At 40.4% G+C, this 13,143-nt stretch overlaps 1 pseudogene; it reads right to left on the bottom strand.

The window, feature by feature from the left end:
* Positions 1 to 1,530: 1,530 nt before the first annotated feature.
* On the bottom strand, positions 1,531 to 3,798 carry LOC127449466 (leucine-rich repeat-containing protein 4B-like; annotated as a pseudogene).
* Positions 3,799 to 13,143: the final 9,345 nt, after the last annotated feature.

The following is a 13,143-nucleotide window of genomic DNA, read 5'->3' as shown; positions in this document are numbered from 1 at the left end:
GCATTATGTGTAAAACTTAAAGTAGATTTCATCCTAGAAGTATTTGTACATATTTGCTCACCTTTGCAGAGTTGGTCGATAAAAAAATTTTGGTCAATAAAATGGCATTTAAGTTAGAAATGGAGGAAAACATACAAAATGCATCACGTAGGTGGTTGAGGACACAAGTAAAAGTGTGCAACTAAGATAAGTAAAATAGAAAAACAAGAAAGACATATCTTTAAACTTAATGATTATTAAAATTTCATTTGGGAAAAAAAACAGTAGCACTGTAAAATTAATTAACATCAGTCCATATTACAGGGTTCCCACAGTCATGGAAAACTAGGAAATACCAGGGAATTTTAAAATAGTGAAAAAGTCATGGAAATTGACAAAATCCTAAAACTCATGAGAATGTCTTTAGTGAACATATATTTTTCTAGTTTTTCTCTGCCCTAAAAATATCTCATCTGCTAGCTGGAAAATGTTCTAGCCACAGTGGTGTCTGATTTGTGAGTCAGTTCTTGTCAATGAATTGGTCAAAACAGTTCACAAATCGGTCTGAATGATTCATTAGCAAATCAGTATAAATCAAAATGATTTAAAAAAAACAAAAAAACGTAACAAGTAAACACAAACGCCTGGAAAGGTAATGATAAGTCATTGAATTTCATTGGTCAAAAATGGTGGGAACCCTAATATTGTTAGATAATAACATTACTATTGTGTTATATAATACAGATCATTATTTCATGTGCTGTCAAATGTCATTAAACTTTGATTCATAAATGTTTCATATGTATTGCCTGTATTAAAGGGACAGTTCACCAAAAAATAATTCATTTACTGTACTCACCTTCATGCATTCCCAGTATGAATTTCTTTCCTCTGCTGAACACAAACAAAGATTTTTATAAGAATCTTTCAGCTCTGTTGGTCCATACCTTGCAAGTGAATGGATACCAAAATTTTGAAGCTCCAAAAGCATTTAAAGGCATCATTAAAGTATTCCATATGACTTTAGTGATTAAATGCATGTCTTCAGAAGTGATATGATAGGTGTGAAACAGATCAATATTTAAGTCCTTTTTTACTATCAATCTCCACTTTTGCTTTCACTTTCACATTCTTCTTCTTTTGTTTTTGGCGATTCAGATTCTTCATGCATATAGCCAACTACTCGGCAGGGAGGAGAATTTATAGTGAAAAAAACAAAACAATTTAAATATTGATCTGTTTCCCATCAACACCTATCAAACTGCTTCTGAAGATATAGATTTATCTACTGGAGTCTTATAGATTACTTTTATGCTGCCTTTGTGTGCATTTTGGAGCTTCAACCCATTCACTTGTATGGACCTACAGAGCTGAAATATTCTTCTTAAAATCTTCATTTGTGTTCAGCATATGAAAGATAGTCATACACATCTGGGATGGCATGAGGGTGATTAAATGATGAGAGATTTTTGTGTGAACTATCCCTTTAATGTACATGAGCTACTGATATGTTTTTGCCATTGTCTGTGATGTTAGGTGTGTTTGGTAGTGTATCCTTAAGGAAAGTTTTTATAAAGTGTTACTGAATAAGATTTTACAACATTAGATTTAATGTGATTTAATAGTTAAAATAGATTTAGCCAATAGTAAATTCAATCTCCTCCTGTTCATCATCATCATCATCATTCAGTTCTGCTGCTCTTGCAGCTCTCTCACTCTCGCTCGCTTGAATATAGTTATCTTCAATAAACCCATCGTCATCTTCCTCAGTGTCATCAGTAGGTGCAGCTGCGTGGGTCCCTGGCCCCCCATTTATAGAGAAGCCCACTTCAAAATTTGCAGGATCACAATGACTTGTGGCATCTACATCATTAAGCCTGGAGTGTCTGTAGCTTGCCAGATACTTGTGTATGAGCTTGCACTTGGCGACCACAGCAATAAGAATTGAAAGTCAGATAGCTGACACCAGGACAGCCACAAGGGCCTTCCAGCTGTCTGAAGAGTTTTTTTGGATCATTGTCTGTCAGAGTGTCTGAAAACATTGTTATTGAAACTAGTTAGAGTATTAGCTGTATGCAAGATCATAAATGTTTGGCTTTAGAATTGTAGTACAAATCACAGGTAATAATCTACATTACATTAATGAAGAAAAGGTTTCAGATATATACTGTATACAGTATGTAAATATAAAAACACTGACTATTAGTTGTATTTGCTGTGACAGTAGAATGTGTAATGTGTGTTTCTGGGTCAGTAGCTGCCAGTAGTTTACGAAGGAAGGCTTCAGGACTGACATTCCTAAAATATCCTGCCTCGTTCTGAAAAAAAAAGAAAAAAAATTAAGTTACATTGTACATCCAATTGTTTTTAGCTCAAATTGAAATAAATGTCTTGTTTTAAAGGAATAGTTCACCCCAAAATAAAAGTTTTGTCAAAATGTACTCACCTTGATGTCATTTCAAACCAGTATGACTTTCTTATGCTGATTGTGTTTGTTTGTTTGTTATTTTGAATGAAATTAATATCTCGGTCCATCTATTCGATAATGGCAGTTGATAGTGTCTCCCTTTAATGCTTAAAAAAGGACCCAAAAGTATCATAAAAGTAATTGACTGCTCTCGTGTGTCATATTCCAAGTCTTTAGATGACATATGATAGGTTTTGGTGAGAAACAATCTGAAATTGTAATAATTTTCAAGTGATTTTTGCATGATGCACTCGTTCACAGTATCTTGCGTGTTCACGAGAGAACTTGTGTTGTTTTAGGGCACACAATGCAAGTTCTCATGTGAATAAACGGACCAGGATATTCAGTAAAACATTGTTTTGCTTTTCACATAAGAAATAAAGTCATATGGGTTTTGAACGACATGAGGGTGAGTAAATTATGACAGAGGCTTCATTTTTGGGTGAACGATTTTTTTAAGTTGCACTCAAGTAGCTCATTTCATTGCATATACTGTAAATAGAATTAACATAGATAAAAGTTGATGGTGATCTACAAAAGAAGTGACAAGTAAAATACAGTATAAAAAAGACAGCATTTAAGGTATTCATACTACCTTTGTGGTCATCCTGAACCATGCCCTCTGTTTTTCTGATTATCATTAATCCCTCTCCCACTGTTTGTCTGTTATACAGGTCATTCAGTCTCAGGTCTCCAAGTGCACTGGACAGGGGGCCTTGTAGCTCTTTTCCCCCAAGAAGAGCATCTGTAAACTGGGAAGGCTAATGAGAGCGCTTGCCTCCACTGCTTCCAGCTTGCACCTACTAAGGTCCAGTATTTTGAGAGAAGAGAGGCTGTAGAGATGGTCTTTTAACAGTAGGGGGACGTAGTTGCCTGATAGATTTAGTGTGATCAAGTGGTTGAAGATGTTCAGCTGCTTGAAGCTGTCAGTGTGGTTTAGATCAAGAAGATTGTCAGAAAGGTCCAAATTTGTCACATTCATCCAGATATGTTGTGGTACTATTGACAGCTTTTTTCTACTGCAGTCAAACACAACCTGAACAGAGATTTATAAATGAATTAAGAAACTGGAAAGAATCACCAGTTGATAAAACTACACTATCTAATAATAAGCCCATAATGATTTAAGACAGTTACAAAGAAAAATCTGCTGAACGTTATATGAACCTATGAAGGTAAGGACTTAAGTTACTTAAGGTAGTTCTCAAAAAAATTAATATTCTGTAATTATTTACTCACCCTCATGTTGTTCCAAACCAGTATTTATTTCTTCCATGGAACCTGAAAAAGAGGTTGTACTGGATCTCAACACAATGAAAGTGAATGGAGACTGAGTGCGTAACATCTCCTTTTGTGGTCCATGGATGAAGGAAGGTCATACAGGTTTGTAACAACATGAGGGTGAGTAAATGATGATAGAATTTTAATTTTTGTGTGAACTATCCTTTTAAAATGATTGCATGCATTCACACAATATATATATATATATATATATATATATATATATATATATACACACACACACACACACACACACACACACATATATATATATATATATATATATATATATTTTTTTTTTTTTTTTTTTTTCCTAGTTCCATAGAAGGCAGATTATAAAGAGAGTAGTTGTGGTTTCAAATGAGAAACAAACAAAAAACATTTTTCTCATGAGATAAACATGAAACCTCTAACAGACTGGGTAAACCTCTTTCAGCAAAAACAGGAAACAAGTGCCTGCAAACAGGATACTCCTGATGTAGCCACACTTACTCTGGCTCAGGGAACAAAAGAGGCTAGAGTGTGCATTGTTTTTCCTCACCATCTCTCTGTTGACTGTACATGGGCCCACAGTCTGGAGTGTATGGCATGATCCTGAGATCCAAAAACATAGCAGCACACATACTGCACATGCAGCAGACCCCATGTTTGCCCACTTCCTGCAGAAATCATATTGTTTTTAAAAAGAAAAATTTACAGGAAAAATTTAATTAAATATATTTTATTATTATTATTATTATTATTATTATTATTATTTTATTTAATTGTTTGTTTAAATTTAAATTGTAATTTTTCATTTTAAAAATGTATTTCATTATTATTATTATTATTATTAATATAATGTTCAGAAAGCAACTATGTAAAGTTATCTGACTTTCTTATGTTATACTACTGTATTGATAATCAAATATGTGAGAACGTTCTAGATTCAAGATTATACAGTATCACCAAAAATGAATTGGAAATAATTTTAGCAACATGCTGATACACTCAACAACACAACAAAAGGCTCAGCACACACTCTACTCTAAACCACAACAGCATGTACAAGGCACATTGCAATGAAAACAGTAAATTGTGAAACAGTGCCGTACGATAAGGGATGATGACCATTGACTGTACATTATCCCGCTTATAACACAGCTACTTTCCAGATAAATAAATTACAGATTCGATTATTTTTGTTTTTATATATAACGGACTTCACAAGAGGAGGGAAGGAGGACACAGGGAACCTGGTTTCTCCAGTCACAGGTAAGGCTTTTTAATGGTCAACTTTTCTGGGCTTACAGCTTCACAATAACTCATTAGCTTCACAATCACTCCTCAGCTACTCAGCAGGACTCTTGATCTCTGACTCTCTCTCCTTCTCCGCTGGTGGCGTGGCCGCTTATATGCCGCTCTCCCCATGCTCACTGGAATTAGAGACAGGTGTTAGACATTATCTAGCTCAGGTGAAGAACCCTTACTGTTTTCTCTCTCTCTGGACGGATGCTCGACCACACCCCCGCTTCCACATATCCCCACCGCCGGACTCAGGCCGGGGAGCCATCTGGCCTGTCTACCACTCCCCCCCATTTCTAGAAAGGAAGTCGGCGACAGCCATCTGCGCCCCTGGTCTGTGGACCACCTTGAATTTAAAGGGCTGGAGAGCCAGATACCACCGGGTGATCCGCGTGTTGGTATCCTTCATGCGGTGGAGCCATTGGAGTGGGACATGATCTGAGCAGAGGGTGAAGGCCTGCCCCAGCAGGTAGTAACGGAGAGTGAGGACTGCCCACTTGATGGCCAGACACTCCTTTTTCATGGTGCTGTACTTTGTTTCCCTCAAGGAGAACTTGCGGCTTATGTACAGCACTGGGTGCTCCTCCCCCTCCACCACCTGCGAGAGCACGGCCCCCAGCCCCCTGTCTGAAGCGTAATTAGAAATTAGGTCCATGTAAAAGCGGTCCCCCGCAAAGTGCGGCTTTAACCTGCATAAATACCTGTTGGCACTGCTCCGTCCACTGGACCGGGTCTGGAGCTCCCTTTTTAGTGAGATCAGTCAGCTGGCTGGTGACGTCCGAACAGTTAGGCACAAATCTCCTATAATAGCCAGCCAGCCCCAGGAACTGTCTCACCCCCTTTTTGGTCTTGGGCCTCAGGCAGGTTGCAATTGCCGCCATCTTGTCAATTTGGGGACGCACCTGCCCATGACCCAAGTGGAACCCCAGATACCGTACCTCCACCCGCCCAATCGCGCACTTCTTAGGATTTGCTGTGAGCCCCGCCTGTCGCAGCGACCTCAGAATCGCCCTCGGATGCTGCATATGCCACTGCCAATCATTGCTATAAATGATGATGTCATCCAAATAGGAAGCAGCGTAAGCCGAAGGCTGAGGATTCGGTCCATGAGACACTGAAACATGGCTGGAGCCCCAAACAAACCGAACAGAAGTGTCACAAATTGGTGTAATCTGAACGGTGTGGAGAAGGCCGTTTTTTCACAGGAAATTGGTGTCAAGGGGATCTGTCAATAACCCTTTGTCAAATCCAGTGTCGAGAAAAATCGAGCAGTGCCTAACTGATCGAGCAACTCATCAATACGAGGCATTGGGTATGCATCAAATTTAGACACGTGTTGACTTTTCCATAATCCACACAGAACCGTACAGTCCCGTCGCTCTTAGGAACCAGAACAACCAGGCTGTACCAGTCGCTGTGGGATTCCTCTATTACTCCCATATCGAGCATTGCATCCAATTCTTCCTGGACTTTTTTATGTTCGGGCAATCGGTAGGGACGGCTACGTACCACCACCCCCGGCTCGGTCTCGATGTGGTGCTGGATGAGGTTCGTGCGACCCGGTAGAGGGGAAAACACATCTGCGAATTCTTGTTGTAGTTTGGCAACCTCTGTGAGTTGGTACGGTGAGAGGTGGTCTCTGGAAAGCTGAAAACCATTCTGCTTAAAACCATTTTTTGTGTGTAGAAGTTATATTTCAGATTAAGATTAAAATAGTTATCGCATTAAGTCTCTAAGGAAAGAAAAACTTTTGTTAAAATGTAATTTTTTTAGAATGAGCATCATTGCAGTGCAATGCACAACAACAACAATATAGTAGGAGTTGGTGTATGCCTACCTTTTCAAATCTTTCTGTAACATATTAGACAATCTTTTCTGTCCATTTAGTAAGTAGCCTTGGTGCGGTTATCATGATTCCCATAATACTCCACCTTACCTCTCCTATGTATTGGCTTGTTGTGGTGACAACAGAATTTAAAGTAGCATGAGGTGGGAATGTGTGATCATTAAACAGTAAACTAGCAACCTGGAAAGGAGAAGTATATTGCTGCTTAGGCTCACTTTAGACTCTAAGCTGAAGATCTGTACCATAGTGATTACACTTATGCTTTTTGTTGCATTACAAACCAGAGTTTACAAAACATATAAATACGCAGTGGTGAATGGAACCATCAGCGAATAGTACAAAAGTGTTATATTGAGAGTCAAACAGAGGTGAACTTACCTGAGATTTGGCTTGCAGTTATTAAAAATACTGTGTGTCGGGACCTGGGTAGCTCAGCGAGTATTGACGCTGACTACCACCCCTGGAGTCGCGAGTTCGAATCCAGGGTGTGCTGAGTGACTCCAGCCAGGTCTCCTAAACAACCAAATTGGCCCGGTTGCTAGGGAGGGTACAGTCACATGGGGTAACCTCCTCGTGGTCGCAATTAGTGGTTCTCACTCTCAATGGGGCGTGTGGTAAATTGTGTGTGGATCGTGGAGAGTAGCATGAGCCTCCACATGCGGAGTCTCCGCAGTGTCATGCACAACGAGCCATGTGATAAGATGCGCGGATTGACTGTCTCAGAAGCGGAGGCAACTGTGACTTGTCCTCCCCCACCCGGATTAAGGTGAGTAACCGCATCACCATGAGGACCTACTAAGTAGTGGGAATTGGGCATTCCAAATTGGGAGAAAAGGGGATAAAAAAAAGAATACTGTGTGTCAAAGCGGTGGCTTTTCTTCTCAGATGTCACATTTTATCATGGACAGGTACATTTTTGTCAGCCATTTCCAATATTAAGGAAATGGAAAGCAGGTTGTGCAAAGGCTGTAGGTAGGTGTGTCTTTAGCATGTCATTTTGAGATAAAGTTAATTTGTAACTGAATATCTGAATGTAGCTCTGCCTCTTCTCTTTCACCTTAGAATTAGATGGAGCAGTCATTTCAATCCAGGATTGGTTAAATTGAGATCACAAGTAAAAAAAAACTCTTTGAAGCAGTTGTTAGTTAAAGGGGTAGTTCAAACATGTTGGGTCCTATTTTAAGAGTGCTAGCATTAAGCGCAGTGCTATGCCATAAGTGCAAAGTCATTAAGTCTAGGCGCATGTAGATTTGGTGAAATCGCACACGCAACGCGCAAATGGGCTGGATTAAGTGCAATTTAATTCTGAGGTTTTCTCCGGTTATTATTCCACCATCTGCATCCTATAATATAGTTCATTCCCTCAAGCACCAGAGTTATAAACCAAGACAGCACATTCATAAGAAGTTGGTAGTGTGATGAAGTAATGAATTATAAGAAAATTACGTTCTATTGTGCATTAAAATGCATCCTTGATGATTCACTTCTACCGGTTGATTTTGATAAATTACACTGATTTATTGAAACATGATAAAAATAAACCAAAAATATTTCTAAAATGAAATTGCACACGAAACGAAAATATAATCAAAATAACGAAGTGGTCAAAAAATCATAGCCTACCAATTCCAAACATTTTACTATCTCCAACTTCTTCCACATGCCCACATTGCAGTGACTTAAAAATCACTCTACGACAACAGGTGAAAAAATACCTTTAGACTTACAAATTAGAACATAAATTGTAACAATTTAAATTTAAATTGTAAATTTAAACATAATAATAATTATTGAAAAATAAACCATAACCTATAGATAGTTTAACACAAATCTCATTGATGATTTTTGCAACTAAATTTTTTTTTTCATATAAGTCTCTTATATGTAAAACTGATTGTCAGGGACATAATTTGATGTTCCACTATATTTTAAGAGTTTGGACATGAACTTTAATACCACCTTCTGGTGGAATCTCCAAAGTGCAAATGCAGGAACTGTGTTTCACTTTGTGCTAAGTTAAGACGTGGTTTTCAAACGTCTTAGCGCATCGACATATTTCTCAGGAAAATAGCAAATTCATTAACATACAATACACCCACAGTTTGCACGCATACACCCACAGTAGCGCAAACACTCCCACCTACGGCCACTTGCGGTTTGCTAATTAGAATTAGCGCTCTCACGAAAACTGGTTAAGATGTTGCGCACGGTCGTTGCACACGGTCATTGCGCGTAGCGCTGCACTTTGCGCGCTCATGAAAACAGAGCCCGTTATGTAATACTTCTTCTGTGGAAGACAGGTGTCACAGTCTGGCCTGACTATGCCTCCTCTGACTATCAGTTTGTCTTGTCTGAGTGTTTTCCTGTTTTGGTTTTGTCTCTCTCTCCCTCTTGTGTTTTGCAGTTGTCACGTGGAGAACGCTGTCACGATCCTGTCACTCTGTCAGTCTGGCTTTTTGTGTGACAGTGTTTTGACATCATTGTTCTATGTCTGACTTGTGTTTCATTTTCTGTCTTTGTCTTTTTCCCTTTTTCCTCCAGCCCATTCTTTACCTTCTTTTGTCCCCTTCGGGGTAGTCTGAGTTTTTGTCTGTATTTATTTTTGTATTAATAAAGCTTTTTGTTTTTTACCCTGCATTTGGGTCCTGCCTCTGATTCGTGACAGAATGAACTGGCCCGAAATGGACCCAGCAGAGATAAAAAAATTTTTTTGACGAAGCCTGGTTCTCCTGCTTGCCAGCGTGCAGAGCGTGTCAAGAGGCTGTATGGGCTACGGCAGGAGGACAAGTCTGTGTGGGGGTATGTCTTAGAGTTTTTATCACTGTCTTCAGGTCTGAGATACGATAAGGCCTGCCTTATTGAGCTTTTTAGGGCAGGTCTGACTGAACCCATTAGATCTTGTTTCCCAGATCAGAGTGAGGGTGGGAGACTTCTGGAGACAGTCAGGCTTGCCATGAAATGGGATGAGTTTATCACAGCCTGTGCCTCAGAAGACTTCCAATTCTCATCCCAACCCGAGGACGAGGGCACCCCCCACACAGAAGTGGACGCCTCAGCCACTGCCTCCACACCTCAGAAGAGGAAGAGGAGAACAAAGAAGCCCAGCCCATCGGCCGAGCCCACTGCGGTTGACCGTCAGGAGGCGGAGACGCCCACTGCTGACCGCGAGAAGGCAGAGGAGCCCACTGCTGACAGCCAGGAGGTGGAGGAGCCCGCTGCTGACCGCCAGGAGGCAGAGGAGCCCGCTGCTGACCACCAGGAGAAGCCGGCCGTTCCCTTCAACAGTGCTTCTGACCATCTGAAAGAGGAGGCGGAGAAGGGCCTCGGCTCCCCAGCTGCTGCTAGCGTCCATAGGCACAGAGGTCATTCCCCTGCTGCTGCAGCCACCACCCAGTTCTCTGACCCCTGTCCAGCAGCCACCGCCCATTCCTCTGACCCTTGTCCAGCAGCCGCCACCCAGTCCGCTGACCCCTGTCCAGTGGCCACCGCCCAGTCTGCTGCCCATCCTGTCCTTGCCACCCTCCTCTCCTTCCTCGTTCCCTACCTCAAGCCTCCTCCCAGACCACCGGACCCAGGCCCTTCCCTGAACCCTCCTCCCAGGCTGCTGGACCCCGCCTCTGCCCTGAGACCTCCTCCCAGACTGCCAGACCCCACCTCTGCCCTCAGGTCTCCTCCAAGGCCGCCGGACCCCGCCTCTGTCCTAAGGCCTTCTCCCAGGCCGCCAGACCTCGCCCCTTTCCTTAAACTTCCTCCTTGGTTTCCCTCCCTTTCTTTTGTTCTTCTTTCTGTTTTGTGTTAGTACTCATTTTGTTTGTCTTGTTTATTGTTTGATGTTAAACTTTTTTTATTTTTCTGTCTTTGTGTGAGCATAGTTTCAGTTGTGGTTTCCCTGCCGTGCACTCTTCGGTCGGTCTTGTTTCATGTCCGGAGCATGGTGTCTGGATCCTGACTTCCCTGTCTCGTTCGGTTTTGGTTTTGTTGTCGGGATCCGAACACTCATGCTCCATGTCTTGTCTTTTATTGGCGTGAGTGCATGGCACTTAGGTCATCTTGGATGCACTCGCATCAATGAACTGTGTCTGTCTCTCGTGATCGCGGGCGGGCTTCGCTTGGCGCTGCGCTCCCGGCTCGAGAGCTGTCTTTATGTTGTGCTGAGGTTCGGTCACTTTGGTCTGAGCTGTCGGGTTTGTGTGTGGCTGAACTCTTGCACAGGTGGTCTGTCTCTTTTTGTCGCCTATTGCGTGCATTGTGTGGTGTTTGGCTTGCAATGTACGCTCAGGCTTTGTCTAGTGTGAGAATGCATAGCATTGCTTTGTTAGCGTTGCCATGCATTCTCTCGTCTTAACTGCCGGTTGGCATGGGCACATGTTGCCTGTTGTCTTGGTGATATGCGCTCGTGCCATTCGGGTGTTTGCATTTTTGTGAGAGCATGTGGCTTTGTTTTGTTTCTGTTTTGCCTCATGTGTCTCTCTGTTTTGTGTCAAACCCTGCCTTCTTGTTTGCTTATTATTAGTTCATTAGTCACACCTGTCCTGCTTGTTAACCTGCTTGATTTCTCTCCCTATTTTAGTCTCCTTGTGTGTGCTGTCCCGGGCCAGTTTGTCTTGTTTGTTGGTCTTGTTCGAGTCAGTCCTGTTCCCCGTCCAGTCTCTCCTACGTGTTTTTTCCCTTTTTCCTCCAGCCCGTCCTTTGCCTCGTTTTTTCCCTATCGGGGTAGTTTGAGTTTTTGTCTTTGTTTATTTTTGTATTAATAAAGCTTTTTGTTTTTCACCCTGCATTTGGGTCCTGCCTCTGACTGGTGAAAAATGCTCACTATCAACCCATTCCTTCTTAAGCTCCCCTCGTGTTGAATCCTTTGTCGAATCGTTTGTTGTGTTTCCCCTGTCGGTTTGTTCCTGTCTGTTCATCGGTCAGTTTTCTTGTTTGTTTGAGTTTTCAAATTTATAATTCTGTTTTTCCCCCTCATGGGTGTTTTGGTTTGTATTTTTGTTCTTTATCAAATAAAGCCCACATTATTGCCTTCCTGCGTTTGTGTCCTGCTTTACTCGCTAATTTCCTGACAACAGGAGAAATGTTGAAGACTGGTCATGCTGCACTTTCCCATACAATAAAAGTGAATGGTGACTGAGGCAGCCTCTCACATTCTGCCTAACTTCTTCTTTTGTGCTCCACAGAAGAAAATACGTCATGACATGAATGGAATGACATGAAGGTGACTAAACAACAACAGAATTTCCATTTTGGGGTGAACTAACCCTTTAATGTTGTCAACAACTAGTCTTAGTTATACTTCATGTCAAAATAATGTTGAAGTAATATATGTAACATATCCGAAGATGTGTACAGTTTACTGCATTTCACAGATCAACATTGTTTGTTCATATAATCTCAATTTTTATGATATATTTATCACACACAAATACACAATAGACAACACACAATTTTTCCCCTTTCCTTTGTGATAAATGTAATTCACCAAAACACAATAAATGTAAGGTAAATATAGATGGAATTAGGTAAATTTAGGTAAACAGAAGAATTTTTGAGCATTACATAAATATTTCATATTTAAAATTTCAGACAAACTGAATGCACACGTTAACTATGGATGATCTAGAAATAAGGTAGGAATTGTTAAAACTCTCTTCTCTTACTCTATTACCTCAGTAAAGCCGTTCACTGATTCTTGAGATAAGGGACAAAACGTAATTTTTTTAAATTCTAAATAAATTTGAAATGGGTATATTTGTAGACAAATGTCTCAGCTAGTGAACCATGTAAGGGAACAGGTTTCATAAAAATGCTTTTTTTCTGAAAAAAAAATTCTGAAATTTTTTTTCTGAAAATTGACTCACTTCATAACTTCCATCTTACTGTAATTTGTGTCAACTCCGTCAGACAAACTAAAAAGAATGCTATTTTAATTTGATACATCCAATAAGAGTCAATAAAAGTCTTTAATGATCGATTAATTGTAAAAAGTGATAAAATACATTCTAAACCATTTTTTTTTTTTTTTTTTCACACTATTCTGAAAATTCTGACTGAGTTTTTAATCATGTGTTGTTCACTGGAGCCATTTTGTTTTTTCCTCAGTTAAAGCTGCCTCTATACCCTACACTCAAAAGTATTCCACATTTCTTAACTGAATTGATCACAATGGGATGACGGTGTTGACATGTTGAAGCTGTGACCGCAGAGACTTCAACACTGTTTGTTTTAAAAATTAAAATATACACAACTTTGATAGACAGTTTTTAATGGAAAATATAAAGTTTCCTTAATG

This window comes from Myxocyprinus asiaticus, chromosome 12 (assembly GCF_019703515.2).
Source record: "Myxocyprinus asiaticus isolate MX2 ecotype Aquarium Trade chromosome 12, UBuf_Myxa_2, whole genome shotgun sequence".
Classification (NCBI taxonomy): Eukaryota; Metazoa; Chordata; class Actinopteri; order Cypriniformes; family Catostomidae; genus Myxocyprinus; species Myxocyprinus asiaticus.
This window is presented reverse-complemented; position numbering and strand designations above follow the sequence as displayed.